Raw genomic sequence first — 17,413 nt, 5'->3', positions numbered from 1 at the left:
GCGCATTCTTTAAGTTCACTTCAGTTTTGCTTCATGTCAAGTTGAGATGTTTACATTTAAAATCGAGTGGAAGTTTTGTTTGATGTTTGAATCAGTTCTCGAACTCCATATCTATTTGCTATTTGAATAGGCTGCTACTATTCTATCACTAAGTTTCTCTCCGCACAAGTGATTTCTGACATAATACCAATTTCATGATACATTATGCTAGAAAGTAAAAGGAGTAAGTTATTTTTGTCCTGAGGTTATAGTAGTGATTACCATGTGGCTTTATTACCATGATGCTCTCCAGAGTGCAGCATCTACATGTCTTATGGAGTCTACAGGTTTGGCTAGAGTTCCTCACAAGACAGTGTCTTACTGTGAAGCATGAAAGGATTCCTAATAAATAGTTCAGAGATACCAAGCTTCCTCCCAGGCAACCAGTAAGGTGTGGGTGAAGGGATGGGAAATAGAAATAAAGGAGAGAGAACCTTCCCAGCAAATAGGACAAGAGGAGAGCGAATATATTTTGTAAATTGGACCCTGAAACACAGTAATCATGGTGCTGTATGCTAGGAACACATCGTAACAATGATTAGAGAAAGGGAGAACTGGGCTATGAGCATTGTTTTTTATTTTGAGCTCTTCTTCACCTTTATGGGAAATTTAATTTCATGTTCAGGAAGGGAACAACTGAGCAATCTTAGGTCTTTGGCTCCCAGAAAGCTAGTGAGAAAAGAGATGAAGAAAACTGGAAAAAGGTAATCCCTAGAGCAACTTTAAGAAACGAGCTATGTGAAGACTAGCTCTCTCACAAAGGCCAATTTCTGCAAAGTGCAGGGAACCATTAACAACCATCAAAGTCATTGAATTGACAGGTGTATATTACCTTAAGGGCTGCCCAGAAGCAGATTGATGCAGATCCTAGTGGTTAGAACTGCCTTTTACATGTATGAAGGTGTACGGAATGAGGCAAAATTAAAAAGGCCAAGGCAGTATTAGAAAGGACAAAGCACAAAATGAACTTAAATTAGCTAGAGACATAAGAGGTAACAAGAAAACATTCCACAAATACATTAGAAACAAAAGGAAGATGGACCAGGTAAGCACGTTACTCAGTGAAGAGGGGAAAACAATACCATAAAATGTGGAAATGTTAGAGGTGCTTAATTACTTCTTTGTGTCAGTTTTCACCAAGAAAGTTGGTGATGACTGGATGCCTAACATAGTGAATACCAGTGAAAATGAGGAAGGTTCAGAAGTTAAAATAGGAAAAGAACAACTTAAAATTACTTACACAAGTTAGATATCTTCAAGTCATCATGGCCTGAAGAAATATTTCCTAGAATTTGCAGAGCTGACCAACGAGATATCTGAGCCATTAGCTATTATCTTTGAAAAGTCATGGAAGATGGGAGAGGTACCAGAAGACTTGAAAAGGGCAAATATAGTGCCCATCTGAAAAAGAGAAATAAGGATAATTCAGGATACTACAGACTAGTCAGCTTCAATTCCGTACCAGGAAAAAAAATACTTAAGGAATCCATTGAAAACATGTGGAAGATAATAAGACAATAAGCAACAGAATGGATTTCTAAAGAAGCAATCATGTCAAACCAACCTGATAGCTTTCTTTGATAGGATAACAAGGCTTGTGAAAGCAGTAGCTATGACATACCTAGTCTAAGCATTTGATTTTCTTACATGACCTTCTCATTAATAAACTATGGAAATACAACCTAGATTGGGCTACTATAAGGTGGGTGCATAACTGGTTGGATAACTGTTCCCAGAGAGTAGTTACCAATGGTTCATAGTCATGATGAAAAGGCACAATGAGTGAGTTTCCACAGGTGTCAGTTCTGGGGCTGGCTCTTCAATATTTTCAACAATTTAGATAATGGCATAAAGAGTATACTTATAGGCTGTGTCTAGACTGGCATGTTTTTCCGTAAAAGCAACTGCTTTTGCGGAAAAACTTGCCAGCTGTCTACACTGGCCGCTTCAATTTCTCCAAGAACACTGACTTCCTACTGTCTGACATCAGTGCTTCTTGCAGAAATACTATGCTGCTCTCGTTTGGCAAAAGTCCTTTTGCGCAAAGCTTTTACACAAAAAGGCCAGTGTAGACAGTTCAGATTTGTTTTGCGCAAAAAAGCCCCAATCGCGAAAATGGCGATCAGGGCTTTTTTGCGGAAAAGCGCTTCTAAATTGGCACGGACTCTTTTCCACAAAAAGTGCTTTTGCAGAAAAGCATCTGTGCCAATCTAGGCGCTCTTTTCCGCAAATGCTTTTAACTGAAAACTTTAACGTTAAAAGCATTTGCAGAAAATCATGCCAGTCTAGACATAGCCATAAAATTTGTGAATGATACCAAGCTGGGTTGTAAGTGATTTGGGGGATATGATTGTAATTATAAATGATCTGGACAATCTAGAGAAATGGTGTGAGGTAAATAAGATGAAATTCAACAAGGACAAAAGAAAAGTACTCCACTTAGGAAGCAACAATCAGTTTCACACATGCAAAATAGAAAATGATTGGCTAGGAAGGAGTATGGCAGAAAAGTTATCTAGGGGTCATCGTGGACCACAAGCTAAATATGAGTCAATAGTGTGCTCCTGTTGCAAATAAAGCAAACATCATTCTGGGATATATTAACAGGAGTGTTTTAAGTAAGACACGAGAAGTAATTCTTCAGCTCCTCTCTGTGCTGATTAGGTCTCAAATTCCAGGCACCACATTTCAGGAAAGTTGAGGGAAAATTGGAGAAGGTCCTGAGAAGAGCAACAAAAATTATTAAAGTTCTAGTAATTGTGCCCTATGAAGAAAGACTGAAAGAACTGGGTTTGTTTAGTTTGGAAAAGAGAAGACTGAGAGAGGACATATGTTTTCAAGTACCTTAGGATGTTACAAAGTGTAGGGAGAAAATTTTTCTCCTTAACCTCTGAAGATAGGACAAGGAGCAATGGGTTTAAGTTGCAGCAAGGGAAGTTTAGATTGGACAGTAGGAAAAACTTCTGAAGTGTCAGAGTGGTTAAGCACCGGAATATATCCCCTAGGCATGTGGTGAACTCTCCATCATTGGAGATTTTTAAGACCAAGTTAGACAAACTTCTAGATGGTGTTTGATGCTGACATGAGTTCAGGGGACTGGATCTGAAGGCCTCTTTAGGCTCCTTCTAGTTCTGTGATTCTATGAGAGATAGAGAGGTAGCTAACTCAACAAAAACAACTAACTTTTACAATATATGTTCTGTGAAAATGTCCTTTAGTACACAAGTAATGTTTCAGTTATCGAGCTCAAGGTGTCTTGTCTCTCTCATTCTTTTAATTGAAGCTCATGAGTTTGCCCTGTGTTTCTATATTAAATCATTTGTACAATCGTTGCTTTTGTTTGATGATAACATCTTCGAAGTTTACTTGTGTAGGCAAGTCATATAAAAGAGCTCTTGACTCCTTCCTGAACTAATCTTGAAAACTAGGTAAAAGTCACAACAGAATGAAAATCCGGTGTTACATGTGAGCATGAGACATCCTTAGTAAGTGAATTTTATAGGTCGAATAATAAAAGTCATGACTCAGTTTAACTAATGTGTTTTATAAAAAAAAAGTCAGTGAACTGATTTTTCTGCTTGCTATGCATTTAATGGTAATTACCTAGATAATCAGGCTTGCCATTAGGGAATGAATGAATTGACCTAGGGTCGGTTTGAATACTTAAGAAACCTCTTGAGTCTGAAAAATTGGCATGAAAAAGAAAAATAATTTTCAATAACAATTAACCAGAATGCTTCAGATCCCAAGAACATTTCCTTTGGGAAAAGGATCAAGGTGTTCCTTATTGCTTATTTTAAAAACCAAAGGTGAACTGTGCCAGATTTACACAGTGATGCATCTTATTAAGTAATTCAAGATTGTTTTCAATAGAAAAATAATGATATTATCATGCTGTTTGGTGTGGCTTGGTCATTATTGCCAGCCTAATGACAGACTATCAAAAATCAGGGCAGAAACCCCAACCTGATTGTATATTCTATAGTTAGATTTCACCAACTCATTTACAAGCGTGAGCTCTATAACACTGTCTGTCTACACTGCAGCTTTTTGTCAGCAGAGACAATGCAAATAAAGTACTCATTAGCTTTTGTTGCGCTGTCATTTACATATTCTCTGCTGATGCTTTTTGTGGAAGAGGTTTTTGCACAAAAACAAACAGTGTAGTCAAGCAGTGTAGGTCATTTTGTGCAAAAAAAACCAAACCTTTTTGCACAAGATCCTGTATACTTCCTGTTTTGAGACATAAGGGATTGCGCACAAAAGTGTTTTTTTTTTTTTTTTTTTTTTTTTCAAAACTGCCCCACCTACACTGCTTGGTTTTGCACAAAAACCTCTTCCACAAAAAGCATCAGCATAGAATATGCAAATGACAGCGCAACAAATGCTAATGAGCGCTTCATTTGCATTGTCTCTGCCAACAAAAGGTTACAGTGTAGATGAAGTCTGAACGTCTTACCAGAGAGTCATCTTGAACAATCCAGACTATCTTGCCACACACTTTATGCCAAAAATCACACCATCATTCAGATAATCTACAGTCCCAAAAAGCCAGTCCATTTATCCCCCAGGTCAACCGTACTCAAATCACACAACACGAGTAGCCAGTCCTATAATAACTTAAAGGTTCATTAACTAGGAAAAGGAATGAGGAGTATTTAAAAGGTTAGAACAGGTAATCTACACATACAAATGAGTTACAGTTTTAGATTTTAAGAGGTAGTTTAAACCTCTACAGTATAATAGGCAGCTCTTTTGGGGCTAACCCATATGAAACAGCATGGGAATCTGTTGCTTAAGTTTTGGAATCTTTCCCTTTCAGAGTGCAGAAGGATAAAGAGAATCCAATTCCTTCTGATCTGAGATTTTTATTCCACTGACCCAGAGTCCAGACTAATGGAATGAGTTCTTCTGCTCGTAACCTGTTTGTGTGTGTCTGGGGGGGAGGTACTGATAATCTTTGGTTCCCAATGGCCCAGTTGGATTCAGTAGTCCTTCCTGAGAGGTAGGAGAAAACACCTTCTGTAGGAAGCCAGCATTTTGTCTTAGGAGGTTTTTGTTCCTGTTTGATGAGTTCGAGTTTCAGAACAAGCATTTCACAGTTACAGAGAGAATACTTAAGAACACTTCAAGTTACCTTTTAGCATGGAATACAGATATTATAAGTAGGATTAGTACAGAATTCCATAATGTCTAAACATATTCATATAGCACTAATATCTATTTTGACTATACTAACCCACATGTGAGCAGGAAAGGTTTCTTGGATAACTGCTCCCAGAGAGTAGTTACCAATGGTTCATAATCATGCTTGAAAAGGCACAATGAGTGAGATTTCACAGGGATCAGTTCTGGGGCTGGCTCTGTTCAATATTTTCAACAATTTAGATAATGGCATAAAGAGTATACTTATAAAGTTTCTGAATGATACCAAGCTGGGTTTTAAGTGATTTGGAGGATATGATTATAGTTATAAATGATCTGGACAATCTAGAGAAATGGTGTGAGGTAAATAAGATGAAATTCAACAAGGACAAATGAAAAGTACTCCACTTAGGAAACAACAATCAGTTTCACACATGCAAAATAGGAAATGATTGTCTAGGAAGGAATATGGCAGAAAAGTTATCTAGGGATAACTAACCCACATGTGAGCAAGAAGGGCTTCCAGCTATGCATTTGTCAGTGCTCAGTAGGTCTGTGGCCTTGGCTGGGACCAGGTCAGCTAGTGCCACAATGTTCAATATCTGGATACCTAAATAAGTGGACTAATTTCTCATCAGCATTGATGAGAAACTAACTTTGGCACCAGAATATCTATTTTAATAAGGTGATTATGTCTACAATGCATTAACAAGGCAAACAGTCAAGGAACATGCTAGGAAGTACATGGACCACCATTTCTCTTAGAAGTCAGAATTGTGCAACTGGGTTTCATAGCTGTGTATAGTCAGCAACTATTGTAGAGGCTCTGATATTATGGACCTTAATTTTGGAAACAGAAGTTTGGGTTGGCATGAAATGTTCAGTTGTTTCTAGTTTGCTTCAAAGGCATGAATCTAAAGGTCTGTTTTAATTTTGCTCAGACATTAATTATAGGCAGAGTGAACACCTGTAATTAATATTAACATTGTATAACACTTTCCATTATAACCTTCTTATGTCAGTATCTTTAAGTCTGACACCCTTTAATAATTTGGGGTAAAATTTTCTGTTCTCAGGAGCAGATCTTCAGCTTGTTATAGATCCTCTGTCTTCAGATTTATGACAGGTTAAGCCAGTTTAGGATCTACTCCTTGATGTCAGCCTCTGGTTATATTCATTTATTTTAAGTATAAGGGAAATGGCGCATCAAAGTTTCTTCATAACTATGCCTCTGTATTCTTGATTTCTCTCAGCTACTCATTCATCCATGAACTTTAAACATTCAAGGTCTTCAGTGAGTTTATGTTGAGGAAAAGCCTGTTAATCACCCTATTCGGCTAAGTCTGCTAAGTCTTCAGGCCTTAATAAATCTGAAAATTCTTTTAATCTGGTTGGTTCCTCAAAGGATTTGAAATAATCTGTATGTGACATTTGTATTCCTTTTACAGTGAGTATATTATGCCCAATATATTTATTATTTGGAGGGGGAAAATTTTGTTAGATTTTGTTTGAAGATAATCTTTAACCTCATAACAGAGAATCCGATGTGTAGTAAGTGGAAGCAGAGCCTTAGAAACTCTATTTACACACACACACACACACACACACACACACACACACACACACACACACACACACACACACACACAGATTTGTGTGGGGGGAGCAGTGCAAATGGCTGGGGGCGGGAAGGTTCATCAGCAAGGTGTTATACAGTGAGGTGGGGCTCAGGAAGAGGTGTACCATCTAGCATGGGCCTTTTCTTTTCCCCCAAGTCCGCTCCTGGACACCAGACACTCTCCATCTCTCCCTATCTGCCAGGAATCTTTTTTTTTTTTCTCCCCACTACTCCGGCGTTGCAACCAAGTACTCGGATTGAGAGTGCAGCCAAGAGGCTAGCAACCCCCTTGAACAGCCTGGCAGCAGTGGGCTAGAATTGACCTCCCAGGTCTGACAAGCAACAGTCCGGACAAACAACAAAGGGTGCCAGACCAGGTGGGTTCAACCTGTACTATATATTATGCAGCTTCATATAATTAATTAAACAAGCCACCACTGGATTAAACAACTTTACTCTCAATACTCTGACTTTTCTCTATTAGTTGCTTTTTCATTCACTGATATTCACCCAGAAAACTGAAGTTAGTTTTTCACACCAATTTTCAGCCTTTTTTTTTTTAAATAATTTTCCTGATTATTCTCAGGAATTTTTCAGCAAAATATAACAGTCCCTCCTATATGAGACCAATCCATTGTCAAATCAGAGAGCTATGAGAAATTTCTACTGTCAGACATCGTGAGAACATCATAACATTTTTCCAAACATGACAGACTCTTCTGACATTAACTAGACATTGAAGCACTTCAAAAACATATATTCTGATTCTAGATTTTGCTAAAAACTCATTAATTGACCTAATTTTATGCCAGAAGATTGAGACAGTGCTTCAAAATGTTTTTCCAAGTATTTGCTGTGTATTATTTATTACATATTTCAGTTGCTAATTTTATGACAGAGTTAGTCAAACATTTCTGCAGTGCACAAAGATGACCTAAACATAGAACTGGCCTTCCTTGAGGTAATGGTGGGAGTCCTGCACATAACCTTGAAGGAGGAAAAGTGGAATTTTGTTTAAAATCAAGCAACTCCAAAACCCTACTGTTCTATATACTGAAACTGGACTTTTCAAGATAGTCTAGATTTCATGGCATAATTTTTTTGCCATTGTTTCAGAAATATTCATACAACATACCAGAAACATCATCCAGCAAAAATTACAAAATATTCATGGAGAAACCTTATTTTTTTATTATGTTCATCATGCTCCATGGGGAAAAATGTGATTTTAATTTTCCCCTGTGTTTTTATATTGAATCTTTAACTAGATTAAAATTTAATGAAGCCCTTTCAGTTTTTGCTATGTATACCTAAATAGGTTAACATGTTTCCTGCTTAGGTATATTCCAACTGCAAAATTGATCCTGGTAACTGCCTGATTACAATGACATTACATATTTTATAGCTAGCTTGTCTTTAATATAATACACCAAAATCCAAAATTTCAGGGAATATACAGGTTCTACCTCCCTAAAATGGGCCTCTGTGGTCTGGCAACAGACCATGGATGTTCCTGGATCACAGAGCCCAGATATATGGTGGTCTGCCTCTGGGGTAGGAGTGCAGTAGGGAATGTGGGGAGGACAGCAACTCAGCCAGGAGCCCCATTTTGGGCGAGGAGAGGTGCAGCAAGGATTTCTGGCTCCAGTCCCAGCAGTGGGCACATGGCAGAGGGGCTGGGACTGGAGCCAGACAGCAGCAGGGCCAGACTGGAACCCTAGCTCAGGGCAGCATGGGCCATGAAGGGAAAGGACCTCCCCTGGTCCAGCAAATCCTCTTGTTCAGGACCTGTCAGGTTCCAAGGGTGCCAGGCAAGGGAGGTCTAATCTGTAGTTTGCAATCCATAATGGTTATATCGTTAGCCTGCTTCAAATTCTTAAATTCCTTCCAACCTCTCTCTGAAATTCTTTTGGCTTTATTGTTTGAAGTCACTATCACTAAGGACTTTATGCAACAATTAAAGGAGAGAAGGTGCATTCCTGTCATATTCATTTTAAATAATTACAATATAACCTCTAGTATGGCCTCAATATCCATTTTCCAAATTTCTTCCAAATGTCAACATTTTACCTAGCATTACAGAAAGAAATCCAAGTATTCACAGCTAATGATGACATATTTGTTTAATCAAGTAGGTTCTATATAAGAGCTCACCTATGACTTTGTGAATAAGTTTGTGCTGAATTCGTAGCATCAAAGACATTTCTAAGACAGTGTTGTAGGTGTTAAAAATTCAGGACTGACTTCACAATAAGCTCCAGAGCAGAAAACGAGAATTGAGGTGAAAATCACATACTTTGAAAAAATATTTTTGTTACTTATTGTAGAAAGATATTTGTTATCTCATACATTTGTTTGATTTTTGTATGCAATATTCTGTTTTTGCAAATTTGTCCCAGAGTCAAAGTTTAAATTTAGGTATATCTGTGGTTTTTTGCTGCATGGATTCACTGGTTTGTTTCTTTAAACATGGGGCTTTTATCTAGTAGGCATTTGGATCATGAAGTCATTTACAGAGGAAATACATGCCTACATAATCTCATTCATTGAAAGCCAGTGTTCATATTTTTTAAAAAAAACCAAGGTATTTGGGTTGCTATACATGGGTCCAACATATGAGAAAGGCCAATATAATCAAAAGGAATTGGCAGGCTTATGCAATCAGGAAGTGAATACAAATATAACCCTAAGGTAAATTACTTGGCTTTTTCTATTTTAGGGGTTTGTGTTATAAATGGTTCACATACATATAGGCTGCATCTAGACTGGCATGATTTTGCGGAAATACTTTTAACGGAAAAACTTTTCCGTTAAAAGTATTTCCGCAAAAGAGCGTCTAGATTGGCACGGATGCTTTTTCACAAAAGCATCTGTGCCAAATCTAGACGCGCTTTTGCGCAAGAAAGTTCCGGTGGCCATTTTAGCCTTTGGGCTTTCTTGCACAAAAAATTAAGGTGCCTGTCTATTCTAGCGCAAGAGGGCTTATCCCTGAGTGGGAGCGTCAAAGTGTTTGCACAAGAATCACTGAATTCTTACATTAGAACGGCCAGTGTAGACAGCTGGCAAGTTTTTGCACAAAAGCAGCTGCTTTTGTGCAAAATCTTACCAGTCTAGATGCACCCATAGTGACGTGGTGACAACTATGTTTAATTAATAATAAATAAAAGCAGTTAGAATTGTAGTCCTGAGGAGAGAAAAATGTGTGGCTCTGTGGCATCTAAAGTGGAAGCAAAAAGGGTTAGGACTGTCACTCAAACAGTTCTTTGTCTAGTTCACTGATATAATTTATATATACATAAACTCTCTATATAATATAAACGTTTTGCTACAAGGCACTTAGGTGCAGGCAGAGAGGCAGTTGTAATAGGGACTATATAGGGCATGTCTAGACTGAAGAATAGAGGATCTTTTGAAAAAGTTTTTTTTTTTAAAGAATAATGTCTAGTCGGTGGTTTCGGTTTCGAAAAACCCTTTTTCGAAAGTACGCGTGGCCTCCATTATGCAAATGAAGTGCGGGAAATTCAAATCCTAGCTTCATTTGCAATTTCAATCTGTCTAATTTACATCCCTCTGTTGAAAGAGGGATGTAGTCTAGACATGCCCTTTCTGGGGGAAAAGACATGCCTTCTCACCTGTTTCCCTGCATGCATTCAAATGAACTTAATGCCAAGAAATAATGTAAGTGTAATGAAAAAGCTTGCTATTTTCCCAATATCCAAGGGGAATCAAATAGGAAAAGCTATTATATATTAATAAAATACAGGAGACCCTCATGATTCATAGAATCACTATTTGCAGTTCCGCATATTTTTGGGGGGTCTCCTGTCCAGGCCTGGAAGGAGGACAGTGGGACTGGGAGACACAGGGAACTCATTGCAGCTGTGATGAGTTCACCATGGTGGATTCTCTGTGGCTTCCAAACATGCCCCTGGATGGGGGGGCCACAGCAGAGGCGAGGGGTTGTGGTCCCCAGTATTTTCAAATCTTGCCTTTTGCTGTGGTGTCAGGAACACATCCACCATGAATGATAAGGGTTTCCTCTGTGCATGTGTATGAATCGAAGATATTTGACCTCTCTACCCCTGACATTCATAACTTCACTTAAAAAAGGTGAAGAAATTACACTATAAAGCAGTATACTTTTCTTTGTGTGAGAGAAATATCAAACCCCTTCTTCACTGTGTTCAGAAAAGTTTGAGGTAAAGTCACTCTCATGTTGAAGGTGAACATAAGGATAGGAATAGTGTCAGTGTATCTTAACTTTTGCTTTCAGAAACTGTTTCCTGCAGGCAGAATCTTAGGTTTTAGACACCATTTCTGATGTGCAATTATTTACAGATCCACTTACCTTCATTTTTGGTAATAAACATCCTAGATAATGTACTTCACATATGAAAATAGTATGTTAGGTTTACTGTGCAGGTTGTGGGGATGGTGGTGGTCTGAGATAAACAGGAGATCAGACTAGATGAACTTAAACTATCGTAGATATTAATTTGAAACCAAGTTTTTCCTCTTATTTCTGACTTATGAATATATTTTCCTTTTCTGGAAAACTTGTCCATATGTGAGTGGTTATGTCTTCAATATTTATTGTGACATATTGGCTTAAATTTCTGTTTACAAAAGCTGTTTTCTAATCATACTTTGGTGGTAACATTGAGCCCATGCCTTCTTTCTAAAAGTCAAATATTCCAAAGATTATCAAGTCCATTACCAGGCTTACTGACCAGGGGAAGGGGCAGAGGAGGCAAAGAAGGCAGATGCCCCAGGGCCTGGTAGTTCAAAAGGGCCTCGTGTTCCCATCTGCCATTGCTGGTACGGTGGCAGCAGCCAGATTCACAAGCCCTTGAAATCACCGCTGGAGTGATGAGCCACACACTCTGAGCTATTCTCAGGACTGGGAGGGAAGGACAGCTGGTTGCCCCAGTCCCACTCATTCTGTGATAGCAGAGCAGTTCTCCCTTACCACAGTCTAGGGGCTTACAGAGCCTGTCAGAGCCCTTTCCCATTGTTTATATAATTAAAATGTCACAACAAAAGAATGGTAGGCATAGTCACCTAGAAATGGTGATTCTACAATACTGTGAAAAAGACCTAGGTTAATTTTCATTCCTAGAACTGCTTCTTATCGCACAACTACTGTATTGGACTAATTTCAGTACTTGAGCAGTCTACTAGATACTACTTATGACTCTGAGTAGGCTACGGCTATAAACACTGATTCCTCTGATTCTGTCTTGCAGTCAATAGCTATCTATTGACACCAGAGATGCAAGGGAGGAAATAGAAACAAAGGACAGACTTCTTTGACCTGCATTTTCGTGAAACTGGTTAAGAGTTTACAATATGAGCATTAGTTCAATAAACTTCAGAGCACGTCTACACTTCTGGGAAAATCAATGCACTGGAGGTTGATCTTCTGGTGTTCGATTTAGTGAGTCTGGTACGGACCTGCTAAATCAAATGCTGATGGCATGCCTGTCTACTAGACGAATAAGTGAAGTTTACGGGAGAGTTTGTCCTGTTAACCTCCCACTATGGGGCTGCCCCAGAAAATTGACCAATATGTTGACTCTAATATCTCAATTCATGTGGCTGGATTTCCATCTTGAATTGATTTTCTTTGACAGTGTAGACCTGGCCTGGAGAGAAGAAAGCCCATGACAATCAAATTAGCATTTTCCTGTGAGAAAGGAAAACCCATTGGATGAGAATACAAAGACCTCTGAAATAACTACTCAATTTAATTAAAATGATGAATCTGAAGATTTAGTGCAGCAAGCAAAGGAGACATAATAACCTCTCTTGATAAGGAAATGGTTATTCTAGCTAAGAAGGATCTCTTTTGAAAAGATTGTCTAGCCAGCAGACTAATGAAACTATTTAAAGATATATTGTGAAGCTTCAGTTTTGTATAACAACCTCTTTTGCCAGAGAGGCAGTTTCCTGTGCTAATGATCTCCAAAGGTCCATAAGCGAGATGAAAAACAAATCAGTGCTGAAAAAAATATCCATAACAGCTGCTTTTGTTGCTGATGCATCCCTTGATATCATATTCTCAGCTCAAATGGTTGCTCTGAACACAGCATCTCAGATAGTTATGGCTCTGCACCTGGAAAGAAAATAGATAAGCCGAGCAAGCTCTTTGGCAGGGAATTACGTAAGATTGTTGTAGGGTCCAATGAAAGACAAAACACATTTACGATCTTAGAAAGTAGGTCAAAATAATTTCAGACCTTCTACAGAGTTCCATTTTAGGGTTAACAATCACTAGGAACACAATCATAGAATCATAGAATCATAGAATAATAGGACTGGAAGGGAACTCAAGAGGTCATCGAGTCCAGCCCCCCGCCCTCAAGGCAGGACCAAGCTCCGTCTACACCATCCCTGACAGATGTCTATCTAACCTGTTCTTAAATATCTCCAGAGAGGGAGATTCCACCACCTCCCTTTGCAATTAATTCCAATATTTGACCACCCTGACAGTTAGGAATTTTTTCCTAATGTCCAATCTAAACCTCCCCTGCTGCACTTTAAGCCCATTACTCCTTGTCCTGTCCTCAGAAACCAAGAGGAACAAATTTTCTCCTTCCTCCTTGTGACACCCTTTTAGATATTTGAAAACCGCTATCATGTCCCCCCTTAATCTTCTTTTTTCCAAACTAAACAAGCCCAGTTCATGAAGCCTGGCTTCATAGGTCATGTTCTCTAGACCTTTAATCATTCTTGTCGCTCTTCTCTGTACCCTTTCCAATTTCTCCACATCTTTCTTGAAATGTGGCGCCCAGAACTGGACACAGTACTCCAGCTGAGGCCTAACTAGTGCAGAGTAGAGCGGCAGAATGACTTCACGAGTTTTGCTTACAACACACCTGTTGATACAACCTAGAATCATATTTGCTTTTTTGGCAACAGCATCACACTGTTGACTCATATTCAACTTGTGGTCCACTATGACCCCTAGATCCCTTTCTGCCATGCTCCTTCCTAGACAGTCGCTTCCCATCTTGTATGTATGGAACTGATTGTTCCTTCCTAAGTGGAGCACTTTGCATTTCTCTTTATTAAACCTCATCCTGTTTACCTCTGACCATTTCTCTAACTTGCTAAGGTCATTTTGAATTATGTCTCTATCCTCCAAAGAAGTCGCAACCCCACCCAGTTTGGTATCATCCGCAAACTTAATAAGCGTACTCTCTATCCCAATATCTACATCATTGATGAAGATATTGAACAGTACGGGTCCCAAAACAGACCCTTGCGGAACTCCACTTGTTATCCCTTTCCAGCAGGATTTAGCACCGTTAACAACAACTCTCTGACTACGGTTATCCAGCCAATTATGCACCCACCTTATCGTGGCCCTATCTAAGTTATATTTGCCTAGTTTATCAATAAGAATATCATGCGAGACCGTATCAAATGCCTTACTAAAGTCTAGGTATATGACATCCACCACTTCTCCCTTATCCACAAGGCTCGTTATCTTATCAAAGAAAGCTATCAGATTAGTTTGGCATGACTTGTTCTTCACAAACCCATGCTGGCTATTCCCTATCACTTTATTACCTTCCAAGTGTTTGCACAGGATTTCCTTAATTACCTGCTCCATTATCTTCCCTGGGACAGACGTTAAACTGACCGGTCTGTAGTTTCCTGGGTTGTTCTTATGTTTCCTGGGTTGTTCTTATATCCAGAAGAGCTTTTTTATTATAAAGGAAAACCAGAAGAAAAGGGTGGAGGTATGAAAGATTAAAATACAGCGGTGGCTGGAGATGATCCCTCTTGCTAGAAAAGAGTTACCACAGGTAGCTTTTTCAGTTTATTTTCTTATTTTCCTTTTTTAAGTGGAATAACAAAACAATTCATAACCAGGTTCTTACTGACTTTCCACTTATTTAAATTCATAAATTATATATGCAGTCAGCTCACCCTTCATGCCAAAGCAGCTGCTCATAATCTAACATACTAACAACCTTGTACCTCGATACATACCTCAGTTCTTCTTCAAAAGCTGGATGAGACAAACTGACCTACGTTATGCCTTGTAAGCTGCACTTTAGGCAGTATTGTACCAAGAGTTAAATAGGAACATCCCAGAAGTGCTATCCATACTCTATTGTATCAATTCTGTTCTATCATGAAAGAGTTTAGCATCAATGGCTCAGCTGATTTTAACTGTGATAGTGCTTCATAGGGAAATAGGTGGTCATTTAGTCAGGCGCATCCCAAGTACATTAAAACCCGATCTTGCCATGCGTACAATCAAAGTTTTAGACCAAATACATTCATGTAAATTTAGTCAAATTACAGGATTGGATAGCTCATGGGAGTTGGTTATTTGATATAAACATTTTACTTAAATTATAGTTCTTGCTTAGCATTATCTGAAGGTTGTGCAAAGGATAGACATTCTATTTCACAAAGGATTTCAAAATGTGTCTTAGTTCAGAATTAGAGCAAAACTGAATTTCCGAAATTAATTTTCATTGTTTTTTATTTTGTTTGATAAAGATTAAAAATAAAACCAAAAGCAACTTCAAAACAAAACAAAAAAAATCAGTTTCACTCCAAAATTGTTAAAATGGGCTCTTTCCACATATTGGAATTTCCTCCCCACTTTTCTTTGGAAGTGAAATCTGGTATAATTGACCAGGCCCTGATTAAGAAAGGGGTGTTAGGGGCTGTAGTCCTTGGCCCTTGGCTAAGGAGGGAGTGAGGAGGGGTAGGCTGCAAATGCTAAAGGTCCTGAATGCTGCATTCCGGGCCAGCTCTGGCTGGCTGGGGTGGGACAGGTGGCTCTGTGCACTGCCATTTCCTCCCCTGTTACCAAAGGCATGTGGCTGCAATGAGCATTACACCAGGAAGCGCTGTCCCAATGCTACCTTCTCCTGCAGTTCTACCCCCTGTACAGGGGGTAGAACTGCAGGAGAAGGTAGCATTGGGACAGCGCTTCCTGGTGTAATGCTCATTGCACAATTGCTCATTGCTCATGCACAATTCTTGGCCAAATGGAACTGCAGAGAGTAGTACCTGCAAGCAAATGTGGGCCATGTGGAGCTACCTGTTCTCCCACCTCTAAACAGGAGCTGCCCAGGTAAGCACCCCATATCCTAACCCTCTGCTCAGGTCCTATTCCGTACCCCAATTCCTCCTTGACTCTGCACTCCCAACCCCCTCCTGCACCTTATGTCCCTAACTCCCTCCCAGATTCCACATTCCATCCCCAACCCTGAGCCACCTCTTGTACCCCAACTCCTGCCCAGACCCCACACCACCCTCTCCTCCCACCCTGTGTCCCCTTTCACACACTAAATTCTCTACAGCCTGGAGCCCCCTGCAATGCAAACACATCCCCAACTCCACCACAGAGCAGCACCCCCAGTCAGAGCCCTCACCCCCTCCAACGTTGCACCCACCCTTCTGCCTGCTCCTGCACACTGATCTCCTAATTTTGGCCCTGCCCCAGAGTGGGGGGCACAAAATCTAGAGGCCCCAGGCCCCCAGAAAAGTTAATCTAGTCCTTCATGCAAACATGCTTACCTAAATCAAATCTGTTTGAACCCATACCTCTGCAATTTAGAGGTGCTGTTCAAATGAATCCATAAGCTCACTGATTTTGAGAAGCACTGTGCTGATTGGTTTTCAGTTTTCCAGTATAACTCTAATTTTAAAAATATGCATGATGGACTTCTTGTAGGAAAATCCTTTGTGCTAGGCATGCATGGTCTGTCCTTCATCCATTTATTTATGCCAAGGTGTCATGGATTTAAAATAACATATACCCGTGTTATAATTTCCTTCATTATAATGAACTTTTGGCTGTGATGTACAGAGACTCTGGATTCCAACTCCCATATTGTAAGAAAAGGAGGGTGTTGCACATGTGTGCACAATTTTTCTGTAGCCTGCTATAGAACAGTTGACACTCCAGAGCTATTCCGCTGGCAGGAGCTGATAGCCCAGAACCATTCTTTTGATTTTTTTTTTCACAACAGCATACCTCTTGCTATAAGTGGCTTGGTATCATAAGGGTGTACTGCACATCTATTTTTTTAGGTATTTTTTTAGGTATTATTGTATGAAAAACCCATGTAAACTACTGGAGAAACCAAATGGAGAAAATTGTAGATTTGTAATAAGAGTGGGAAAATAATAGACTGTGATTGTTAAACTGGCGATGTCCTCTATAACTTTTTTATGCTTTTGTTTTCATCTGTTTGAAAATTGGAATAACACTTTCACCTCAAAAGACTTAAAATCATTAATGTTTGTAAAGTAATATTATTATACTGCATAAAGAATACATGGATTTTGCTCTATAGTGAAGGTTAAGATAAAATGTAACAATTTGTTCTTTTTAGTTCATCATTTGTGTTGTCCAAATTTGTCCCTCAAAGAATAACACAATTAGAAATTAGAACATAATTTCAAGTCTTATCTCTAAAAAAGGCTGTGTAATATTATTTTCATTTGTAAGATTTTTGTTCTTGTACTTTAAATATATTTCCGATGTATCAAATAGTTTACATGATTTTTATGTAAAAATAAGAATATGGTATTTTGGAAAGACCCTATCATCACATTTTTATGCAATTCTAATTG

At 39.0% G+C, this 17,413-nt stretch overlaps 1 protein-coding gene across 1 annotated transcript in view; it reads left to right on the top strand.

Annotated features, from left to right (window-relative positions):
- Positions 1-17,413, top strand: part of SGCZ (sarcoglycan zeta) — an 820,580-nt gene that overhangs the window by 671,916 nt on the left and 131,251 nt on the right. The window lies entirely within an intron of this gene.

Source organism: Pelodiscus sinensis, chromosome 4, assembly GCF_052426305.1.
Source record: "Pelodiscus sinensis isolate ZL-2025 chromosome 4, ASM5242630v1, whole genome shotgun sequence".
NCBI lineage: Eukaryota > Metazoa > Chordata > Testudines > Trionychidae > Pelodiscus > Pelodiscus sinensis.
This window is presented reverse-complemented; position numbering and strand designations above follow the sequence as displayed.